This window comes from Jaculus jaculus, chromosome 11 (genome assembly GCF_020740685.1).
Source record: "Jaculus jaculus isolate mJacJac1 chromosome 11, mJacJac1.mat.Y.cur, whole genome shotgun sequence".
NCBI classification, from domain to species: Eukaryota; Metazoa; Chordata; class Mammalia; order Rodentia; family Dipodidae; genus Jaculus; species Jaculus jaculus.
This window is the reverse complement of record NC_059112.1, coordinates 105,532,978-105,558,031: the sequence shown is the minus strand read 5'-3', so window position 1 is coordinate 105,558,031 and position 25,054 is coordinate 105,532,978. Positions and strand designations below refer to the sequence as shown.

The window sequence follows — 25,054 nt, the reverse complement described above, 5'->3', positions numbered from 1 at the left end:
GCCTGGAGGTTGGTCTCCCACTTCGGAGGACTGATTGCCAAAGTGGATATGAGCACTGGCCTGGCTCCCAGATGGTAAAGCCCCAAAGCCAGCATCCTCCCAACATGTTTGCTTCCTCCACCCAGATCCCTGCGGCCACTCTGCCCTCCGTGCCCCCAGGATGCGGCTGCACTGCCAACAAGCTCCGGGCTTCTGTGTGCTATGGAAAAATACCAAGTTCACCGAGACCTGCTCACAGCATCGGCCCTCTTGGCAGCTGAATTCCCTCATCCTGCCTCCTCTACTCTAGCTGGGGTTGGCATCCACTTATTTCTTCCCATTGTATTTATCTTTTCAACGTGCAGTGCTTTTGCTTAGAAACTTGGAACGGAACATGAGAAAGTGGGGGAGTAGCGTGGGGCAGTGGCTCCCCAGTCTTCCTGCTCGCCAGCCTTACAGTTAGAGAGCTGTGTATCCCACCACCACGTGCTGCATTGTCAAAAGGGTCCTAGGGTCCCAATTTATGCAGCAACCGGAGCAGCAGGAGTTTCTTGTATCTGTCCAGTGCTCTGGAAGACTCTAGTGTTCTCTTTTTCTACTCAAGGCTCTCTTTTCCTACAGATGTCGGGCGGGGGGGGGGGATAAAAAATATCTTGCAGATGGACATATAGTCCCTACCAGCAAGCGTCCCTCTGCCTTATTCCTCTATAATATTCCTCTCCTCCTGCAGTTTCTGATGGTCTACCGTGCACTATGCAACCTCTTGCGGTTTAATGACTTACTGGTACTCTGTTCTCCCGCTACGGTGAAGGCTCTATGGCAGCCCGGTTTCTCACCTGCCTTGCTCACGGCTAAGGTCCTAGTACGTACAATGCCAGGTGCACAGAGTACCACAGGTGGGCTCCCCATATGCGTGTGACGAATGTGGAGCATCTGAACAGGTCTAGCCTCCAAGACCATGTTAGATACACGTTCCCTGATTCATTTGTTCATTCATCTCATCATCTCTGCTCGGCCCCGTAACTACTGCAGAGGTTCAGAAGTGGGGAGGTGGTTCGGTCTACATGACTTGCGGGCCACAGAAGAAAGAGGGCCTGAGTTCAGATCTCTGGCACCCGGATAGGATGGTGTGCTGCGCACGCCTGTGATCCCTGCCCTGGGAAGGTGGAGACAGGAGGATTCCCGGGACTTGTGGGCTACTCCTCTAACTAAATCGGAGAGATTCAGGTTCAGTGAGACATTCTGTCTCAACAAAAGATAAGGGGTCAGCCATTAAGGGAGGAAGATTCCTAATGTCAAGCTGTGGCCTCCAAATACACATGCACACACATGCTTGGGCACACATGTGCCAAGACGCATATAAACAACCATACACACACACACACACACACACACACACACACACACACACACGTAATAATAACTTGCATGGTTTTAGTAAACAAAAGAGACATAGTCCCCACCTTCACTAAGGTCACAGCCTGCTGAAGAGAACACCAACTTCGACTGTGAAGACCACAGGCATGGTTACAATGAAGGGGGCCTCAGGGTGTTGGGGAGCAGTGACAAAGGATCATTTCTGTGCTTGGGGTCCAGGCAGGGATCTGGGTACGGGTAGGAGTCTGCCAATGTCCATCAGGAAGGACCCATGGGTTGCCAAGCCTATTTTATCCACCTGGCTTAGATGCTGGTGCCCTGTGACTGAAGTCAGTAGCTCACAGCTGACTATAGCGGACAGGAAGGCTTGGTTTCCATGGAAGACTTGTGTCCACAGAGCTGGAAATGAGGCATTCATGTGCTACACATCCCACCCCAAATTCACACATCCTAGCTGAAATTTGAAATGAAACTGGATACAATGGAATGTGCTTCATATTTCCTTCAGCTGAAAAATAAAAAATGGGGCCATACACACCCCCCGACACACACACACTCTCGAGGCACCCAAGGCCATGCTCTTTAGCTTGCTCAGAATCACATAGGTGTCCCTGCAGATGCATTCTCTGCGGGCACAGCACCATGGGCAGGCAGCAGTCAGGGAGAAACACAAATGCCCTTCACTTAGTGAGAAGCCAGAGTCTCTGACCTACAAAGAACAGGCTGAGTCCACCCAACGGGACAGAAGAAAGCCAGGCAAGGTACGGGCATAGCATGTTATGCTGAAGCATTCTGGATAGAACCGCTTTCTGCAACGACAAAGGCCTTGCCCAGCAATCCCGGATGCTAATGTACCATATGCAACAAAAAGTAGGCCTGTGTCAGACCACCAGGAGGTAGCAAGAAATACAAGGTATTCAGGGGAGATGGGCAAAGGGAGAAGGAGACCCAGTCCCAGCAGATGGAAGGAAAGGCAGGAACACAGAGAAAGAGACACACACAGATGGAGCCAGGGGAAGTGGCAGAGACGGGCAGACAGACACTGGGACAGGCAGGTAAAGACACAGAAAGTGTGCACAGAAAACAAACTAAGAATGCAAAAAGCCTCCACCACAAGGTCATCTTGAGCTCTTCAGTGAGGGTTCAAGTAAGCCTGACCTTGTGTTCCTACAACATGCTCTAGGTGACAGGACGGCAGACTTCTTCCTGCACTGGGAAGCAGAAAGGGGTGAGGGTGAAAATAACAGAGGTCAAGGCTGATAGGACATATGGCCGCAGCTGGCTGGGTTTTTTCTGTCCCTCCTCTTCCCTTGCCGCCCTCAGGATACACACCTATGCCCTTAGGGAAGTGAAAAGATCAGAGGGGAAGTCACTATACACAGGGATGTGTCTATCCCAACAAAGAAAAGGCAGCTCAGAATTCCCAAACCTGAAGGCTGACCTTCTCAGAACATAGGCCCAGACACTTCCCAGCATGCTAGGTTCTCTGCATCCCTGCCCACTAGGGCCGGATGCTGAGTGGCCTGTCAGGCTCTGTACACAGGGAGGGAAGGAAGCCTCCCGCTGGGTTCACATCACCATTCGCTACTCACTCTCATCAAGGGCAGGAGCTATGAGAAAGACATGAGAACTTGGATGCCCAACTCTTTTGTGAACTCCAAGGCCAGCCTGCTCCCTTGGTATACTATAAAGTCAACAGAAAAAAAGCCTTTATGCATGCGTGCGTGCATGCATATTTCCTTAAGAAATCCAGCCACTTTTTTTAAGAGAGGGTCTTTCATTGACCTAGAGCCCACTAATTAGGCTAGCCTAGCAAGCACAGCTGTCTCTGCCTTGCAAGCACTGGGATTACAGGCACGCTCTACCATGCCTGAATTTTTAATTTGGGGTCTGGGGAATAAACTCCAGTCCTCATACTTGTGAGGCAAGCACTTTAATGTCCGAGCCCTCTCCACAGCCCGTGAAACATGGTTTTAAGGAGTGTGTGGGTGTGGGTGTGTGCGCGCCTTCCTTCCTCCCACCTGCGGCTCTGAGAGTCAGAGAGAAAGTGAATGTGTGCCCAGCTTCTCAAGCATGGTTCACATGTGTCTCTGTCTCACATTGTAGTCTCTTCTGTGCAGCTAGTTAACAAACACGCATTCGTAGCAACCAGCACAGAAGGGCTGAGGTGAGGAGCAAGAAGGAAGTGAGGAAGGAAAGCCACCCTTCGTAACCTTGGAGAGAGAGCGTGCTGATGGAGAAGGAGAGAAAGGTATCCCTAAGGCCAGAGACATGGGCAGCCTTGCTCCCCATCAGGAAAAGCTTGCATGTGACAAGAAAGTACAGAGCCAGGAGGTGTTCCCTGTGGTCTGTGGTGGGCTCAGGTTTGACACTATTTGGATGGAGTGTCGTGGGAGCCAAAAACTGGGGGAAAGTTTCAAGGGTTTCCTTGAAGTTCAACACCATCCTGACTCCTTCCTGTGATTCAACTGAGCTAACAATGCTACCAAAAGGTGGTACCATGATGTTTCCTAGCCAAAGACACTATCTCAGTCACCCACAGGTGATCGGGCATGGAACCCAATGAACAAAAGAAAACTGGATGGAGCCGGGATGGCACGTAGTGGATGCCATCCAGTACTGCACTACAAATTTCACTTCTCTCTTGTGCGGTCTCCCTCCTTAGAGGCATCTATTCCTTCTTTGATTTCAATTTGTACTGTGGTTAGGATCTGAAATATCCCCCCTGTGATTGACTGGATCTAGAATCACTGTCTGTGGATATGTCTGTAAAGGGGTTTCTAGATTAGGTTAACGGAGGTGGTAAGACCCCCTATAACTGTAGGTGAAACCCTTTCATGGGCTGGGCTCCCATGGTGAATAAAATGGAGAAAGCCAGCAGAGTGTCAGAGCTCATCTCTCTCTGCTTCCTGACCCTGGATGCAGAGTGACCGCTCTGCTCATGACTGCCAGCATGCCTTCCCCATCAGGACAGGCTGCGCCCTCCAACTGTAAGCTGAAATAAGCCCTTCTTCCCTTAGGGTGCTTCTTGTTAAGTATTTGGTCACACAAAGAAGAAGAACTCATACAGTTCCTCAGGCTCACATATTGTATCCTGGAAGCAGCAAGCTTCAAGGGAATAATAATAGCACATGAGTTTTGGCTCATGGAGTCCCCTGCCAACAGCCCTAGCAAGCAAGGAGAGGGACGGGGGACAAGGGACGAGGGAGAATGGGTTTCCTCCAGCCACACATGCTCAGAGAAGAGCAAAGTAATGGATAAATTAAGCCATCCTTTTGGATAATGATGAAAAGGAAGGTGAAAAGGAGAAGAGGAGCAGAAGAGATGAATTATAGAGAAGGAAAGGGAGAAAAAGAAAGCTGAAGGGAGAGGGGAAGGGAGGAAATGATTCTGTATGTAGAGAATAGCCTTGTAGGCCAGTGGGTAAAGTGTCTGCCTTGCAAGCATGAGGACAGGAGTCCAATACCCACCCCCATGTGAAAAGACAGATGTAGCAGTGCGCACCTGTAATCCTCGTATCAAGGAGATGAAGAAAACAGCATCCCTGGAGCTCGTCGACCCAAGCCAGTGAGAAACCCTCATAAGGAAGTGGACAGCATTTCTGTGGTGTGGTACCAAAGGTTTTCCTTCAGCCTCCACATGCACATGTGCACCTGAACACATGTGCCCACATACATGCATAACACACACATGCACACACCACAAGATAACGTTGGAACTAGTGACCATGCTGAGTTCAAGAACTTTCTGGGCCCTGAGTCTGAGGTCCCTGCTGACCTGGCCAAGGTCTACCACATAAGAGCTGGGGGACAGGACCCCCAGCTACAGCCGCATGTCATAGACAGCCCCGCCACGCAGACACGCGTTCTAAGGATGAGAACAAGATCACCCATGTGCCCGCTGCGGCTGATGTTTGGACTAACTGGTGAGGTAGCCATGAAAACTTGCTTCTGCAGTAGTGTCCCCTGACTGTTATAGGTGGCAGAGGAGGGGGGAGCCCACCAGCGCCCGCGAGCTCTTTGTGGGGGTCAGGTGCTTCCTGGTGGCTTTCTTCTGAGCCAAAGTGAAAGGCTGGAAATTCTGTAACAGTTTCCACTTTCTTTGTTTAAATTCTAATTTCCTGGTCACTGAAGTCCTCAGTAGTAAAAGTGACTATAATTTGTCATACTGCCTGTTTAATTTTGAAAAGGAACTTCTTTGCTTTCAAAACCAGGCTTGACAAACTATAACTTGTATAGAGTTCAATCTACCTCTGTTTCAGCATGTGGTTTTTAAAAATTTTTTATCAGTATACAGAATGATGGCATATAGAATAAGATATTATAATAATATGCTACTACAGTTGTTATTTTATTTATAATTTTTATTTGTAAGATAATAACTATTTTATTTATATTTATATATAAATTATTATGTGGTAATAAAATAATAGAATAGGAATGCATAGAGGTTCTTTGGATTATAGACTTGAATCATATCCATGATAGTCTCCTCATGTGCTAGTGAGAAGTGCTGGTTCTTTAAGGGGTGTGTCCTAAATCATGGATACACCTATCGCCTCTGAAGGGATTACTGTAGGTCCCTTAGGATTGGGTTGTTCTCACATTATATATTGTTACAGAGGGAATTAGCCTTGCTCCCTGGCTTCCTGATTCTCTGTGTGATCTCATCAACCAGCACTGAGCCTCCAGGATGCCCTTTCCCAAGAGATCCTCCCCAGAGCAAGCAGACACCAGCACCATGCTCTTGAACTTCCAGAACCATGAGCCAAATAAGCCACTTTGCTTGACAACACACCCAGCTTTGGGTACTTTGCTACAGCAGTGTGACACAGGCCAATGCAACAAGTTTTGACCCATGCATAGAATCTTATTATCACAATGAAAGTATGGAGCACTCCCTTGATCCTGAAAAGGAAGCCCCCAAGTCAACCTTCTGAGCACTTAAGTTACCCAGAATAGACAAAAGCATTTCCAAAGACTCTCCTGAACAGCTACATGAGGTAGAATGCCGGGTGGGCCTGGCACCGCACGCCCAGGACCAGCGGGACGTCTGCCACAGAGTGACTTGCAGTAAGTAGTTGCATTGGCTTGATTTTGGGTAGCAGAGTCGAAGCTGTGATCCCTTAAAAAGGAAGCATCTGTGGATGTGCAGAGCTGAGGAGAAGCTTGGTCAGTAAGGCGCTTAACCTTGCAAGCACTATGACCTGAGTTTGAGTCCCGGGACTCACATAAAACATGTTGAGGGCTGGAGAGATGGCTTAGCGGTTAAGCGCTTGCCTGTGAAGCCTAAGGACCCCAGTTCGAGGCTCGGTTCCCCAGGTCCCACGTTAGCCAGATGCACAAGGGGGCGCACGCGTCTGGAGTTCGTTTGCAGAGGCTGGAAGCCCTGGTGCGCCCATTCTCTCTCTCTCCCTCTATCTGTCTTTCTCTCTGTGTCTGTCGCTCTCAAATAAATAAATAAATAAATAATTTAAAAAAAAAAAAACATGTTGAGCTTGGCGGCACGTGCTTGTCATTCTAGCGCTGGCTGGGAGGTGGAGACAGGAGGGACCCTGGGGCTCAGTCTAGTTGCTATAGATGGAATGAATACTGTGCGTATGCACACACACACACACACACACACGCACACACAGTTTCCTGTGCAGTAACCAAGGTTCTGAAACACAGAGTCACATGCCGTTGAAATTTAAACTATCATCTGTCCATCCAGTCTGTGCCTGTCCTCTAAGCTGCACTGTCACCGCTCACTTCTGCAAATTCTGACAAGCGCCCTCCAGCCAGCTCATTCCCACTCCCCAGTCTGAGGCTCCTGGAGAAACAGACGCAGCACCGGGAAGCTTTGAGCCCAGTCGCTCTGCGCCTTTGGGCTGAGAATCGGGTCCAGCACTCATTGTCAGTTTCTGTGATTTTAACGAGGGAAGGCCGCTTCCCCTTGGCTCCAGGTCTTTAAATGCTTGAATTTCAATATCCAACTCCACTGATGATTTACAAATTTCAAGGCAGGAATTAGCAGAAAATTCCGTATTTCATAGATGCTGAATTGGACTATTATCTCCATGCAGCAGGTACCAATTCCCCATCAAATGGTAAAATGCTATAATTATCAGTAGAATTCCATTCAAATTCTAAAAGTAGATAAATAACCGATGGGAATATCATTTATTCATTAGAATATGAAAAGGGGGAGAAATATTACCCTGTGCATGGCTGTGGTGAGGCCGCCTTGTGAGGCAATGCCAGCTCACTGATGCAGTCTGGAGGAGTCCAGCTTCATTAAGCCCTCAGCTCGGCAGGAGAGAGAAACTTCCATTAAACACCTGAACAGACGAGATAATGGGCTGCTGATTGAGAGGCTCATATGTGAGATGTGGTGGTACCTTCTTATTTTCCTTGCCGTGGACAGAAGGCACATATTAGAAATTGCTGGGAAATTACCCAAAACTCCCAGCTTCCTATTGTGTGCCCCTCCGCCTTGAAGACCTCCACACCCAAGTACTCATCCCATCCATCCCTCATGCTGCTTGCCAACACCCACATCCTAGGGGCTCCTAGGCTGTTTCTGCCTATACCACTGACCCCGACACATTTGACAAGATCTCCCCTGGCCTCTGATGGAATAGAGTCCAAAGTCCCTGCCCACATTTTTAAGCTTCATGTGGCAATTCAGGAAGTCAGGATTTACTCTGGGCTCAGAAACCTGAGGTTCATATCACAACCCCTTCTATAGGTTTGGGTCTGTTGCCTTTTGGGTAAAATGAGGATGCCTGTAGTGCCTGCTTAGCTCTAAGGTGCATGAGAACTGACTGAGATGCTATTAAAAGTGTTTCAGTGATTAACCTAGGATATTGGTAATGACATGATGGTGGTGATTACAGTGGTGGTGATTTTGACAATGAGACTGGGAAAAACACTGGTAGATAGATAGGCCTGGGGATGAAAACAACAATGGTAAGTGTGATGGTGATGATGCGGTGATGAACGCAGGTATAGTGATGCTGACACTATGCGACAATCACAGTGATGGTGACAGTAATGGTGATGGTGACAGTAATGGTGACACTGGTGATGATGATGGTAGTGGTGATGATGATGTTATCGATGGCAATGGTGATGGTGATGATGGTACAGGCAATGGTGGTGGTAGTGATGGTTCTGGTGATGATGATGATGTTGGTGGTGGTAGTGACTGATGAAGGTGATAATGGTGGTGGTGATGTCAATGACAGTGATGATGGTGGTTGAGATGATGGTGATGGTGGTGGGAGTGACTTTAATAGTGACAATTATGATAGGGGTGAGGGTACAAGTGATGTTGATGATAACGATAATGATGAATATAATGATGGTGGCGATGTTAACAACAGTAATGGCTGTAAGGGTGGTGCTGGTGATGTTGCTGGTGATATGGGCTGATGGTGGTGATGGTGCTGGTGATGATGATGGAGGTGAGAGATGATGGTGGTGGTGAGGGATGATGCAGGTGATGATGACAGTGGAGAGGGAGGATGGTGGTGATGGTGCTGCGGTGATAATGGCAATGAAGACAGTCATGGAACCATGGTAGTGTTTGCTACACTGATCGTGGTGGTAACTGCTGTTATTTTGCTCCCAGGAGAAAAGCTCTTAAAGGCGTTGATGTAATCTCTGATCCTGGCAGGCTGACAGACCTATGAATACTTCTAGTGACAACTCCAATGGAGACATGCGTTTATTGTGTGGTCTTTTGAGCCTTTCAGTACGACAGAGCTGACTTGTGCCACACCCAGCTCCTGGGACATTCTCCCCATTCCTGTGTCTCTCTGAAATCCTTTGCCTTGCACATGAGGAATCGTGGCCTTTTCACTCTGGGGCACCACACCTCCAAGGATCAGATTCGAGCGCTGTAAAGACAAAATCCTTAGGAGCCTTGTGGTCAGGTGTTCTCCAAAGTCACCATCGCCCCATTATCAACACCATAATTGAAATGCGGAGCATGTGTCCATACTAAGGTTGAATTCGAGTCCCCCCTCACACGGCGGGGTCTTGGAACAGCTGAGTCTGGATAAAAGCCAGACAGCAGAGCCCTCTCTGTGATGAGGATAGCAGAGGCGCCATGCTCCTGCAATAGGAGCGATGCGCCCGCTGGCTTGCTATAAGAAAGACTACTGACCACAGAGGAGACGCACAACACCTGGGGCTAGGACCAATCTCCCAAAGTAGTGGAAGGGGAGGCGCCACTTTCCAGTAGTTATATATGTCTCCCACACATTCTCATTACTCCTAATACCAGGATAAGCTGCCTGAATTGTGTATGTTGTCTGTAACTGGACCCTCACTTATGTCCACATAAGAATAAAAGTGCCTTTCCTGTGCTCCAGTCCAGATCCTTAAGGAGTTTATGGGCAATTCGCTCTTTGCTGGACACCTTAAATGGAAAACATACAGGTGAGCTAAGTAGCGATGCAGTCATTGGGGCCAGGGATACGGCTCAGTGGGTAGAGAGCTCGCTCCGTCAGCATGAGGATCTGAGTTCAAATCCCTAGCACACATCTAAGATGCTGGCTGGGTGGTGTACCTGCAATTCCAGTGCTGTGGGGGAGGAAATGAGGATCCTCAGAGCTTGTTGGCTAACAGGTCTAGTAAAGTTGATGAGTTATAGGTTCAGTGAGAGAGCCTGTCTCAAAAACCAAACAGGAGGGCTGGAGAGATTAGTGGCTAAAGTGCTTACCTACGAAGGCTAAAGACCCAGGTTAGACTCCCCAGAACCCATGTGAGCCAGATACACATGGAGGTACATGCCTCTGTTAGTCTGTTTGAAGTTGCTAGAGGCCCTGGTATGCCCATATTCATTCATTCATTCATTTTCTCCCTCTCTCTCTCTCTCTCTCTCTCTCTCTCTCTCTCTCTCTCTCTCTCGCTTGCTCAAATAAATAATTTTTAAAGAACGAAAGTGACAAATCAAGTCAACCTCTGGCCTCCACATGCATGTGCACCCAAGCTCATGTGCACCTAGGTTTACATGTTCATCCATATGCAAACATACATACATACCTATGCCCATGCCACACACACATTTACTTGGAAAAATGATACAAATTTTCCTGAAGTTTCCCAGGAAAATATTTTTATTATAAGCATTATTATTAAGTATCATCATGACTGTTTTCATTATCTGGGGGGCCATGCAGTTCTCAGTTCCCACATTCCTCTGTCGGAGTCTCTGTGCTGACTTTGAGTTTGAAGCTTATGTCCCCGACACTCAGGCTACTGACCCACCAGATGTCTGATGAAAAACCAATGATCTGTTTTATGGTTTAGAGAAAAATTTGCTGGCCTGGGTGAATTGAAGAATTACAAAATGATTTCCAATTTCTCAGCCTTTGAGAAAAACTTGACTGGCTTGTGTTTGCTTTGTTTTTGTTTTTCTTGCAGCTCAGACTTGGAACTTAGCTGGTGAATATCCCCATAGGACGTGCTGAAATCCCCCACCCCATCCAGTAGATGACACCTAGATGTTCAGAAAGTTCAAGTCACTTGCCAAAGGACACACAGCTTGTAAGTGACAGAATTAGGTCTGCTGGTCTCCACAGGCCAGATTGAGCTGTTCTAGTCAACATATATCACCACTTCTCTGATCCTTTTGGTCCTTCAGGGAAAAGATCCTGAAAGTTGGGGACCATTAAGAGACTGTGTCTGTCACAAGAGACTCATGACAGAGCCAGGGCTATACAGGGAAAAACCACCCGCTTTATCAGCATAAGGCGTGAGATTGAATCATGTCCTGTTGCCTGTGGGCAAGGTATTGATAGTTATAGACTTTGGGCTGGTTGGGGGAGCCTCAAGAAAGATCACCATAAGGAGGGGACAATGGGGGTGACATCATGCAGGATGTAGTTTCTCAGAGGTCCCAAGTGGAACTCTCTGGGCTGGAAGGCATCTTAGCAGATACATCAGGGCCACAGGATCAGGTAGACAAAGATGCTCAAAGAGAAACACAGCTCAGTGGGAGAGTACTTGCCTAGCATACTATGTTGAGGCAATAGGCTCAATTCCGAGCACAAAGACAGATAATGACTTCTGGGGGATTCAACAAGCCATCGCAGAAACCCAGAAGCTTTACAACCAACTCACGAGGGCGAGGAGCCCCAACCAGAGGGGAGAAAAACCATTACAGCTGCTCCTCCATTTTAACCACAGAAACCTTTGCAGCCCTCTGGAAACCTGCTGGATGGCAAAGTGATTGGTACTCCCACGTCACTGCCATCCAGGGGCATCCCACCTGGTGTGAATGGCTTCCCGTGGCTAACATGCCAATGAGCCCCCTTCAAATATGTCCACTAACTCTTCAAATATTTCCTCTGCTCTTGGGAGTTTGTACTTAGGAAGGTTCAACACAAGAGCTCCCAACAAGTATAAACTAAAAAGCAAAGATGTTGGAAAAAATGGCAGGTTTCCTTCCTTTTGAAGGCTGATTACTAGTCCAGTATGTGTTTACCACATCTTCTTATCTGTCCATCCATCAAAGAGCATTGAGCTTGTTTCTGTACACTGGAACACATCACCTTGAGCTAAACACATACTGCAGTATGCAAACACGACACATTGCTGAGGACAATGCCACCACGAGCCCTGGGCGCAGATACCTCATGGGGATATTCATTTAATCTCTTTTGGATTGATATGCTCAGTACTAGAATTGCTGGGTTCATTAAAGTAAACAAGACAGATACAGCATGACCTCACTTAAGCATGGAATCTGAGATAGTCTCTCAGCAAAAGAGAATAGAATTATGGTAACCAAAGGCTCAAGAGTCAGGGGGAAGGAGAAGATATTAATCAAAGGATACAAAGGATCAGTTATTAAATCCTAAGCTGTCCAGGTGAGTCACATCTGTAATCTCAGCACATGGGAAGCTGAGGCAGGAAGATTTCCTTTAAGGTCAGCTTAGGCTACACAGTGAGTTCAAGGACAGCTTGGGCTATAGTGTGAGACTCTACCTCAATACACACACACACACACACACACAAAAAAAAAAAAAAAAAAAAAAAAAAAACAAGAAAAGATAAATAAGGTCTAGAGGCCTATTGTACATTAGGGTCAGTGCAGTAATTGATATTATAATTTATATCTGAAATTTGCTAGGAGCAGACCTTAATTGTTCTCCTGCACACACACACACACAATAATTGTGACCATGTGACACACCACTACTTTGCACATCACAATACATACCTTTATACACATTTGTACAGCCAGCCTTCTGTATCTGTGGGTTCCATGTGGACACATGCAATCTCAGATCAAAGGAACTCAAAGGAGCAATTGTCTCTGTATTGAACACTTTTCTCATTTATGATAATGAAGAAATGCAATGCGGGCTGGAGAGATGGCTTAACAGTTAAGGTAATTGTCCGCAAAGCCAAAGAGCCCAGGTTTGATTCCCCCGTACCGACAGAAGCCAAATGCACAACGTGACACATGTGTCTGAAGTCAGTCTGCAGTGTCTGGAGGCCCTGGTGTGCCCATATTCTCTCTCCCTCTCTCTTTCAAATAAATAAATAAATAGTTTTTAAAAGAAATGCAAGGCAACACCTACTTATATGGCATTTACACTATATTGGGTATTATGAGTGATCTAAGAGATTATAAAATATAGAGGAGGGTAGGTTAAGGTACCAGCCCATTTCATATAAGAAAATTAGGGCATCTGTACAGTTTGGTACCATCAGTGGTCCTGGAACCCACACCCCAGAGATGCTGATGAATGGCAGTATATTATTCTTATCTTTCAACCATACCTCAACAAACTGGAGGAAGGGAATCCCACACTGAAATTTGAATTGTGAGCCAAGTATAAGAATCTACACCCATTAAGTAGCTCTGGGAACACTCTTTGAATCTTATGGAGCCTAGATGTTCCTGGTCATCAACAGACAATCGATTCATGTCTACTGTACTGGGAGATGCCAGTGTTTTGGAGCCTGAACCCGAGCACAGAAAGGGCCCAGCAGTCTCTCTGCCTTTACCTGCTGTTGCTACCTTTGCAACCATCATACCTGAGCCACAAAGTTGACAGACGGAGCAAAGGCAGGTTTGGCCACAAAGAGGTCCTAACACTTAGCAACAAGCACGTACTGGTGACGATACAGAAATATCTGTAGTGTTCACATATCACACCATTAGCAGCGATGATCTCTGTATGATCCATCATGATACCTAGAGTCACCAGTACTGCTGGCAAAAATGCCTTGAGAAGGGTATGTCAGCACTCGGGTGTGGACAGGCCGAGTCCTGTCTGGGCTCCGGGTAGGGTGAAATCCTTACCCCCTAGATGAGTTCAGGACACAACATCACTCGACAGCAGGGCCACAGCAGAATGAAGGACAATGGGGCAGAGGCGGTCAGGGCTGAGCCTCTGTGTAGGGCCTTGGCAGCAGATGGCTCATTCTCCACGGTGTTCTGGCCCATTCAGCAGGTTTTAGCTGAGCGTGGGCTGGTGGCCACCGCATGGTCATGGGAAGAAGGCCAGATGTGGCAAGCTGCTGGAACATCTCCCGGCTTCCCAGTCGGAGACAGAGACTCCACAGCGTGGAATCCATCTGCATTTCAGGGAGGCAGTGACTACTGGATTGAGCTGTGGCACTTCGGGAAGCAAAGATTCAACTGAAATCAGAGAACCCTGTCTTCTTCAGAGAAAAAGACATCTTTTAAAACACAAGATGGAGAGGGGACTGGGAAGATGGCCCATCAGTTAAAGGCACTTGCTGCCAGCCAGGGTTCAATTCCCCAGTGCCCATATGAAACCTGGCACCAAAAAAAGTGATGCAAAAAAAAGTGATGGAATCTGTTTGTCACAGTAAGAGAGCCTGGCATATGACACACATATACAGAACTGCAAGTACATTCACCAATTAATTCAGCTAAGTTGGAGAAATACTGTACGTGGCTGGAAGAAGCAGGATTCAGGTTTGGCTGGGAGCAGCTGAAGCAAAGGACTGAGAAGCACAGACCTTTGGTGACCGGCCTCGGGGACACAGTTCTGTGTGAGGGTAGATACTGCCATCACATTGGCAAGGAGGTCTATGGACTCCCACCTGCAGATGCCTGCTCAGCCCCAAAGCCTCCCCAAGACAGGTGCCAGGTGCAGCAGATCTGCACCAGCAGAGCTGGCACTGCATATGAGCCCTGAGTGGGGAGAGACAGCTGGTGGCTCCAACCGTAGGAAGCACAGCCTCCCTCCAGACAAGATGGTGGCAGGTTCCAGATGCTCCTGTAGCCCTTGGAGGTAACTCTCTGAGTCCCTTCATGGGGAGAATGGAGATGGTGTGGTGGTCATTCTTGTAGACTCAAGGGAAAGGACCCGAGTGACCCATGGTGAGATATCCCAGGCAAGGAAACAGAGAGCACCTGCCACGCTCTTCACCAGCACCTTGGCTTTGATGCCCTGTGTCTAGGCCTCACGAGGAATGCCTCAGTGACTGAGCCCTGGGAGCCCCCAGTCTGAGCACCTCCAGGGGGTGGAAGGGACGTGCTGCACATACCGGGGAGTCCCCTTCCACACTAAGCAAACTTGATCAGCCTACACACGTCTTCCTTCCATCTGCGTGGAAATGACACTGGTGTGCATCAGGGACCATAGTGGGGATTCAGGAGACGTCACTTGGAGCCCCAGGGAGCTGACTTCCTCAGACAGGATCATGGCTACACTATGTGTTTAACAGTTTTAACTTTTCCAGCACAGAGATGACATCATCCACTCCAGTGGGCTGGTGTGAATATGCTTCGGGGGAAAGGACACGCAGTACCCAGTGTGGTGCTAGGAACTTAGTAGGTACACTGGATTGTGAAGCTCTGGCATGCCAACTCACGTTCTGGCAGTCCATCTTGCTCTCGATGCAATGGGAAGGGATCAATAGCCATCCACATACAGCAATAAGAGAGACCAACCCAAAGAGCCTGCTGGCTCCAGCACACACTGATGTGACTAAGGGGCAGGACAGCCTCACAAAAGCTGTGCTTGTGGGTGCCAGCAAGTCAAACCCTTCCCAGATCCTCTCAGGTGGCATCCAGTGGGGCCAGGGTTCAAACTCCAACAGGAGCTCCTGCTTTAGCCACCACACTTTCCTGAAGATGGAGGAATGGAGCCCCAGGGAAAGTCCACAGTTTCCCCAGTAATACCCAGAAACTGCAGTTCTAGAATATTCTCTTGAATCCCAGGTCCACTGTATGACAACTTTACGTAACCCCGCTGGGCCTGCCAAGCTGGCCAAGGTCTGACTCAGTCTCTCTGACAACTTCTCCAGCAAACTTCATAGTTGAGTCCCTCCAGTCCTCAGACCTTGGCCAAGGTCATGGCTGTGAAGAATGGTAAACTAAGGAGAAGTTGCAGTTGAGTGCTCAGCACTTAATGAGACGTCTGTATCACACTCTCCAGTGGCTCAGGGTCTATGGTGGAAAGAATGTGAGAGCCAAATATGGGGAGGAGTGCTTTGGAAAGCTGTCTTCCAGACTCAAAGTAGTCACTGTACCCATGACCTCACAGCAGATGTCTTTACCTGCACAAGGCCTGCATAAAATTAAGGTCATCAATACAGAAGGGGAAATAAAGAAAAAAAAGTTGGGGCTCAGTATAGGGAGGTGAGGATGAGGAACAAAGAAGAGAAGGGAGGGGATTATGTAAAATTTTAATAATGTAAAAGAATGGTAGGTGCCAGTGGAAGTTACTACCTGTACAAGATCTGCACAGTATTGGGCCTGTCAATACATCCTCGCTGATGATGGAGGAGGGCAAAAACAGTGACCTCAAAATAGAAGAGGGGCTAGTTAGAAGAAGAATGATTTCAGTGGAAGGGAGATGAGGAACAAAAGAAAGTAATGGGAGGGAATATTAGGAGAAACTATCAACAAGAAAGCAAGAAGAAGAGGAGGAGGAGGAGGAAGAAGAGGAGTGTGTGCCATATGGGAAAAGACATCTGACATCCTGTTCTGCGACAATGCACAGTGCTTTTTTCCAGCAGCATGGGGAGGGAAGTGCATTTGAGTGATGGGCAGTCTACATGTATGCACATGTGACACATGCATGCATTTACATATAAACACACACACACACACACACACAAGTTGCAGATGGTTCTGCAAACGCTGGGAGCAGCAAAACAGGGCTCTTAGCCTCTAAGCATGACCACTCCACAGCCCTTTTCAAGTGGAATCAGACCATAAAAATGGAAGGTGCTAGTAAAGGGTGGTGCATGCCTGTAATTCCGGGGAGGGTTGGTGGAGACAGGTGAATTCTTGGACCTCACTGGTCAACCGGTGCAACCTTCTTGGTAAGCTCCCAGACCAAAAGAGAGACCATGTCTCTACAAAGGTAGAAGGTGCCTGAGAAATGCCACCCAAGGTTGTCCTCTGGACACCGCATGCACAAGCACAGACACGCATGAGCATCTGCACATACATGGGCGTCCACACATATGAACACGCACACACACAAAACAAAGAAAGCCAGATGGAGGAGTCCTCAAGAACAGTGTAGAAGAAACGGACACGAGAGTAGCCACAAGTAAAGCAGCTAAGGTAGAGGCTAGGCATGGACAAGGATCCACAAAGCCTTGAGGTGGGAAAGTTCTAGGTCTGCTGGGTAAAGTCATTGTCCAGGGTGAGGGCACATAGTGGTCCCCCATGGATGCTGCCCCTCACTTCCACACCCTCCATATGTACACACCCAGAGGCTTTCCCCAGACACGCCATCCACCTGCAAAGATACCAGCTTGGGACCACCCAGGCCCCTATCCAGGCTGTGGGTGCCATCTCTCTGTAACATGCTCCCCAGTTCTCTGGGGCACTTGGGCAGGAGTTCTGTGCTGTGATGAGCCCAATCATCTTTGGATTTCTCCTCAGTAAGTAGACACAAAACAGCCCTTCCCAGCCTTGACTAATGACTTTGAAATATAATTAAAAACATATTTCAATTGAAAGTGTCTTGCCAAGTCTATACCAGCAAAGAGAAATTAACCTTCAAACGTTAGTGAGATAGTGGAGAATTGCAAGGGTTTGTAGGAGATTAGATCCACTGTAGTCTAATTTGGTGACAATAACTCACCTCATTAATCTCCAAGGAAACAATAACTACAACAGTTAAACACTGTAATTAACAAACCCTATTCCAAACTTGATTATAATTTTGTAGGACTTGGTGATATTATCCGATGTAACTGAGGAAAAGACAGAATTGTCAGTAGAACAGTCTGTTTTTTTAAGGCCCCTTGATTAATGGGACCCAATAACTCACGTGTGATTCCAACAAGCAGGGCCTATGCTCAGAACCAGTGCAGGTAGAAAACACAGGGCACCATGAAGATGGGATGCCAATTACTGCCAAGGCCTTCTGGGTGCTATTCCTTGCCACCTCCCCAAGACATAAGCAAAAGATCAAGTACGGCTTCTGACACCTAGAAACAAAGGAGCTTGTGTCCACCCCCCAGCCCCCTGCAGCTCTGTGAGTGTCGGGATGTACCAGCTGAGACGTGACGGGAAAGTCTAGTGGTCAGGGCTGAGAGAGTTAGACAAGCAGAGGCCTTGGTTAGAGAGCAAGAGGAAGAAACATGTTAGGCAGTTAGGGAAGGATCTTGAAAATCAGTACTTTTGCTGGGAGTCGTGGGGCACACCTTTTAATCCCAGTCCTTGGGAGGCAGAGGTAGGAGGATCACTGTGAGTTTGAGGCCAACCTGGGATTACAAAGTAAATTCCAGGGCAGCCTGGGCTAAAGTGACACACTACCTTGAAAAGAAAGAAAGAAAGAGAGAGAGAGAGAGAGACGGAAGGAGGAAGGAAGTGAGCAGTTTTGTTTTATGACCTGGCATGAGGAATATAACATTTAAAGTGAATGTTGGCTTAACAGAGCAAAGTCGAAAGGCAGACAGAGCAGAACAAGGTTTGCAGCTGGGTGTGAGGCAAGAAGGGCAGGGCTCTGAAGAAACGGCAAAGCTAGTTGGGCACGCTCCCCCACTGCGTGTCTGGTCCTCAATTCGGCCGTGACATGCCCTTGACAGCTTGCAGGAGGCACTCAACCCTCTCCTGCCCTGTCACTAAGAGAAAGAACATGACCCATTCCCTGACCCACGGGCACCTCATGAGGACAGATGACTGGGCCAGAAATTCACTTCCCCATATCTTAGCATAGTCATTTTAAATACCAACGATGAAAGCCTCAGAAAACCCCCAGAGAAACTCATTTGCACCCCACTTCCCTGAACCCCTCTCTGTTGTAAACAACATTTAATTCTTTTTACTTCTTTCTCGTTTCTAAGGACAACCTGACTTTGGGTCGCCTCTTGTGTGAAATTTCCCCATCCAAGAGTTCTCTCTGCTTTTTCTGCACAATAAAGCTTGTTTCCTCTCTACCATGTGTTATTTTTCTTGAAACTTTCATTATTTCTATGATAAAATTTCTTTTACAAAAAAACCTCACCATTATTGTCTACTAGGTTCGATAAAGAACCTGGAGCCACCAACTCGATGGTGCTTTGGTGACCACTGAGAGTCTTCCTCCGGACTTCCTGAATTCAGCCCATCTAAGTGCCAACACACGGCTCTATCGTTCCAAGGAGACCCGTTTCGTAGGGTCAACCTAGAGTAGTCAGGTAATAGAATAAAAAACCAAACTGTGTGATTGTCACAGTGGAAGCAGAGGAAGCGTATGAGGAAGCCCCAGACCTTCATGATTTAGAGAAAACCACTCATAATTTCAGAACGGGAAAGACTGCAGCCACAATGATAAGCAGACTCCATGAAAACACCACAGGCCACAGCTCAAGACAGAGGGGTCCACTACCACCTCTCCTCTCAACATTATACTTAAACATACCTACCAGTTGAGCCAGGGATCATGGGAAAGAAATATAAATAAAATAGCGTCCCAATTGGAGAAGAAGCACAGGAAGGATCTTTGTTTGTAAATATCAAGATCACGTACAGAAAAAAAAAAAAAAAAGCCTGAAGAATCAATATGCACGTACTCGAAGAACTATCAGATAAATGCATTCAATAAGGTAGCAGGATCCAACATCAATGTGCAAAGACCAATTGTATTTCTTGACACAAGCAATGAGTAGCTTGAAATATATATATTTTTTTAATCTTCCTTGAGATAACATCAAGAAGAATAAAGTAAGTAGACAAAAACTTGAAAGAAGTGCCAACATGTGCTCCCGGGAAACAAAAATTGTCAGAAGAAATTTAAAACTGCCTAGATCGACATTCCCAGTCCTCAGTGACGACTTGGAAATGAGATTAAAATATTCTCCAAATCGGTTGACAGATTTGTTGTGATCCCTTCCCCCGATAGCCAAACATCTCCATCTCAGCAATTGGCAAGCTGGTGGTAAGGTTCTTAGAGAAGCATGGAGGCCCTAGGGCACTCAGGGGCATGCTGTAAGTGGAAACAAAGTGGAGGGCTTCACAGCTCCCAGCTCCAAGTATTTCCATGAGGACAAGGTAATTAAGACAGCGTGGTATTAGCATGCAGAGACCAGCGTACCCGGGGCTGGGGATGTAGCTTCGTGGTAGAACATTAGCCTAGCATGTGTCAGGCACTTGAGAGGGAAAGGAAGAGAAGTGGGGAAGGAGGAAGAAAGATCAATGGAGTAGAACAAAGATATGTAATTAAATCTTTATATCAATGAATGATTGGTTTTTGACAAGGGTATAAAGTCCATTCAATGGGAAAGAATCATTCTTTTTAGCAAACAATAATACTGGAACAACTGGATAGTCACATGCGAAAGAATTGGAGCCGAGACTCTTTTCATCACATACATAAATGAATTCACAGTGGATTATACGTCTCAATAGGAATAAATCTGTAAGATTTGGAGCAAACCATGTTAGATATAACAAGGGAATCACAAACTGCAGGAGAAAAGATATAAATCAGAATGCATATGCGTAAAAACTTTCCACTTGTAATTCTGCCATCTAGCAAAGTAAAAGGTGGCTCATACATGGGAGAAAATATTTGGATGTCACACATTTACAAACATAGTGGTATCTAGGACACAGAAGGCTCTCTCTCTCAGTATTAAAGATAAATAACAGGGCTGCGGAGGGGGCTCTCTGGGAACAAAAGCGCTTGCTGCACGAGCAGAAGGACCTGGATTCAGAATTGCAGCGCCCACGTATATACCAGCCACAGTGCCACACGCACGCCAGTTACCCAGCACTGCGGAGGCAGACGCGGGAGGGTCCCTGCAGCTCAGTGGGCAGCTAGTCTAGCTGATGCCATAAGCTCCAGGTTGGATGGGAGACTCCGTCACCAAGAATGAGGTGGAGAGTGATTGAGGAAGACGCCTGATGTCACATTCAGACCTACATACACACGTGTCCATGTGGATGCACACCTACATATGCACATGGGCACACCACACACACACACACATATAAATACATACCATATATATACAAGATCATTTAAAATTTAAAAATATAAATAATCCCAATGCCGATGAGTTACAAATGAACAAACAGAATAGAGCTACCCATATATTTTAGATTATGATTTCAAAGTGAAATGGCCCCACAGGCTCATGCATTTGAACCCTTGTCTCCAGCGGATAATGATGTTTGGGCGGGCTATGAAGTCTTTTGGAAGTGGAGCCTAGCTTGCTAATGTAAGGCCAGAGGCTTAGGCCTAGAAGATAGGAGCCTGGCCAGGTTCCATCCCAAGTTCTCTGGTTCCTAGTCCACAGAGATGTGAGAAGCTACTATTTCATAAACTATTACCACTACAGACAGCACCCCAGTCATCCTGCCCATCCCCCCCACCATGACCAACCGGGGTGACTACAGTCACTTTAACCATGAGCCAAATAAATCTCAGCTCCTGTGAGTTGGTTTTTTCTTTTTTCTTTTTTGGTCAGTAATATGAAAAGTAATACACCATACAATGGACTATTATTCAGCAATAAAAGGGAATGAAATTCTACTTAATGCTATGAGGTAGAAGAATCTTGAGAATTTCATGCTAAGTGAAAAAAGTTTCTATGATTACCTTAACAAGAAAAATACAGGCTGGGTAAATCCACTGAAATGGAATACAGATTATTGAGTGCCATGGTCAGTCTCTTGTTATCTACTTGAAAAGATTTAGAATCACCATGGAAACAAATCTCTGATCATGCCTGTGAAGAATTTTCTCGATAGATTAGTTGAAGTGGAAAGATCCACCTTAGCTGTCTATGGGCTAGTATCCCGTTTGCATGGAAAGGAGAGAATTGGCTAAGCACCAACATTCACCTCTCTGCCTCCTGACTGTAGATGAAATGGGACCAGCTCCTCAACCTCCTGCTACTACACCTTTCCCATCATAACTGACTTGAACTATGGGCCCAAACAACCCTGCCCTCCTTAGATTACTTGTGTCCCAGCTATATGTGGAATTCAGCAGTGAAGGGAGGGCAAAGGAGCTACTGCTAATAGGTGTCAAGACAGCACAAGCATGTATGGGAATGACATAATGAAACCCTTTTGCTTTGTACAGCGAATATATGCTAAGAAGAAACGATAATGGGCTTGCTGGCTAGCTAGTCTAGCTGAATGGGTGTGCTCCAGGCTCAGTAAGAGAGCTTCTCTCAAAAAAAAAAAAAAAAAAAAAAAATAAGGTGGGGAAGTGACAGAGGAAAAGACCTGACACCGACCTCTGGCCTCCACACGCACACACATGCATTCCCCACATGCACACATGCACATGCACCGCTCATACACACACAAACACGCTGAAAAAAATCACCAAATGCAGTTCAAGCACCACCACTGATGAAGTAAAAATACTATCAATGTTTCTCCTCTAATTACGGCATGAATTTCTGTGTTTAAATAAGAAGAAAGTGAGAGAATTCTTAGAAATATGCCTTATAAGGGACATCTTATAAAGGGAGGCAGCTCAGTCAAGTAAAGTGCTTGCCTTATAGGCAGGAGGATGTGAGTTCAATACCCAGGACCCTTGTAAAAATGTCAGAGTATGGCGGCATGTCGTGGGGATGGCAGAAACACGTGGCTCCCTGGAGCTTGCTGGCCAGCCAATCTAGCCTAACAGGGCAAGCTCCAGGCCAGTGAGAGACCTGTCTCAAAAAACATCATGTGAACATTGTTCCTGAGGACAGCACCTGAGACTCTCTGGCTTACACACACACACACACACATGCACGCGCATACATGCATGTACACACACACAAGCATGCACACTCATGTATGTACACACACACAAAAATATAAATTAGAAAGAAAAAGGGAGGGGAGAAGAGAGGAAAGGTGAGAAGGAAGAAGCAAGGGAATATTGCTTTATAAGCTGCCTGGAAGCTTATAAATGGCTGTATTGTCAAGACTGTCCAATATCTTCAGCCTGACTTTCACTCAATAACTATTTACTAAGAGAACAATGAAACAGGAATCAGTGAGTTAACTTGAACCCATAGCCTCTGCCACTTGCCGTGGTCCAGTGAGGGAAAGCCCCTGGTGTGCCCACTCACAGTGACGGGCTTCCCGCTCTCACCCAGATGCCTCCCAAGCTGCTCCTGACAGCCCCCACGTCCCTTGGCTGCTGCCTTGAGAAACTCATCACCGGCGAGGCAAGCCTTTGGCCTTCATGCCTCGACCTCGAAAAGACAGCACATGGAGATGATTTTTGTGGAAAACAAGAAAGGTCACATTTCATAATTCAGTGTCCCAATACATGAGCATTGGCAGGAGGAAAAGAGAGATTAGTCAAGTGGACTTTTCCGCTTAGAGCAGCATCATACATCTCAAGCCTCTGCATGAAGCAGTGGGATCTCCTTGAAGAAGATATTCCGAGTCTGAGACATGACATAAATATCTTCCGATGGGGCACCTGTCAGCTGCAATGTCCCTATCCTTGAGAAAGCATGGGGACAGTATACAGGAGGAAGGGCAGTGAGTGATGGCCAAAAGGCATATTTGGTAATCTAATCACCCAGTGGACATCCACAATTTACAGTCTAATCGTCCACAAGGTACAGTTTCCCTGTAATTGAATTAGATTTTGGAAGAAGGCGCACCTGATTTATAGGGCTCTTAATAAAAAGCACAACAGGGTCCATTGTCTTGTTTGTAACAATAACCTAATGGTTAGCAACTGTGCACCACCAAGGGACGAAGGGACGTGGGGGGAGATGTAAGATTATTTCAGGTTCACTGAACAGAGAGAGACAGCATGCACAAGACTGGGGAGGTGGGAAAAGTCACCTTTCTCCTCGACGCTCGTTGAAGGCGAATGTACTACTTCACTATACCTGTTGCAGGCTTATGCTACCGAATGCAATTTGAAGTATAGTTACTCATTCATCCAGCTGAGGTTTGAGGGCTGCCTCTGCCTACCACGGCGTCTGCTGCTTGAGGCCCTGAGCTAGGAACCAGCCCGATGACCTTGGCCCGCCACTATCTCCCTCCGCCTCAGGCCCCACGCCTGTGACGTGCACACTGACCATTCCCATCCGAAGGCGCCTCTTTGCCGACAGCGCTGCCAGTGTAGCATGCACGCGCGTTACCACAGAACTCTTCATGTGTGCGCGTCCGTATGCAGGGGCAGGCATATGCGCACGCACACAGAGGCCAGGAACAACATCAGGTACCATTCCTCACTTTTTGGAGACAGGGTCTGTGGTGGTTTGAGTGTGGAGTGCTCCCCATAGCCTCCAGTGCTTGCGCCTCAATCTGGGCCCCCAGCTCGCGGAGGCTTTGGGGAGGTGGAGCCTTGCGGGGGAGGGGCGTTGCCAGGGGTCTCATGCACTGGGTGCTCATGGCTCTCTAAGACTACTCCCTCCCTGCTGCTGCTGCTGTATGAAGCAGTGAGCCGGGTGCCATGCTTCTCCACCATGATGAAACTTCCACTTGAAACAGTAATAAACCTGAAATAAACCCTTGCCTCCCATAAGCTGCTTCCGGTTGGGTGCTACATGATCTCTCTTTGGTGTGGAGCTCACTAACTAGGCTGGATGGTCACAGAGCCTTAGGCCCCTCCCGTCCCCTCCTCGCCACACTGGGATTCCAAGCATGTGCCGCCACTCCCGGGCACATTCTGAAGTTCAGCCTCAGACGTGTATGCTGACGAGCCAGCTCCGCAGCTTGCAATACAAGTGCTATTGCTGTGACTTTTGTTACCGTCTCCTTGCCCACAAATGGCTTATAGCTTTATAAGATGGCAAGTCCAAACTGTGCGTAAGCAATGTGACAAACGGCAGCATTATCTTGAGTCTGTTGTCAATAGCCACGGTGACACTGAGTGACAAATGTCACCATTTCAGTGATGTTCCAATGGAGGGGTTTTTGGTTTGTTTCTCTGCGGCCACTCAGCCAGCTCTCTTCCTTCTCACCTTGGGCTTGCTCAAGTGTCTGGGGCTGGCTAACTTTTGACTGGTATATGTTGCCTCAGCTGGGGATGATCCCACGGCTCTCCAAATCCACTGCATGTGACCCACCGACCACTGGTCTGGGCAAGTGCTCATGGTGGTGCCCATGGCTCAGAAGACTGAGTAAAGAATGGGGGAAATGTGAGGTCTAAGCTCTGACCAGGATGTCACGTTCCCGCCTTGTGCTCTGGCCAAAGTTTTGGCTATGCAGAAACTCATGGAAGGAAAGCACAGCAGAGATACTCAGCTGTGGGCTCAGGTTCAGAGAGGACAGCCTGGTGCCAGCATTTTGGTTTACC

At 47.3% G+C, this 25,054-nt stretch overlaps 1 protein-coding gene across 1 annotated transcript in view; it reads right to left on the bottom strand.

The window, feature by feature from the left end:
* The window catches only part of Rbfox1 (RNA binding fox-1 homolog 1), a 1,978,359-nt gene that overhangs the window by 1,830,439 nt on the left and 122,866 nt on the right, over positions 1-25,054 (bottom strand). The window lies entirely within an intron of this gene.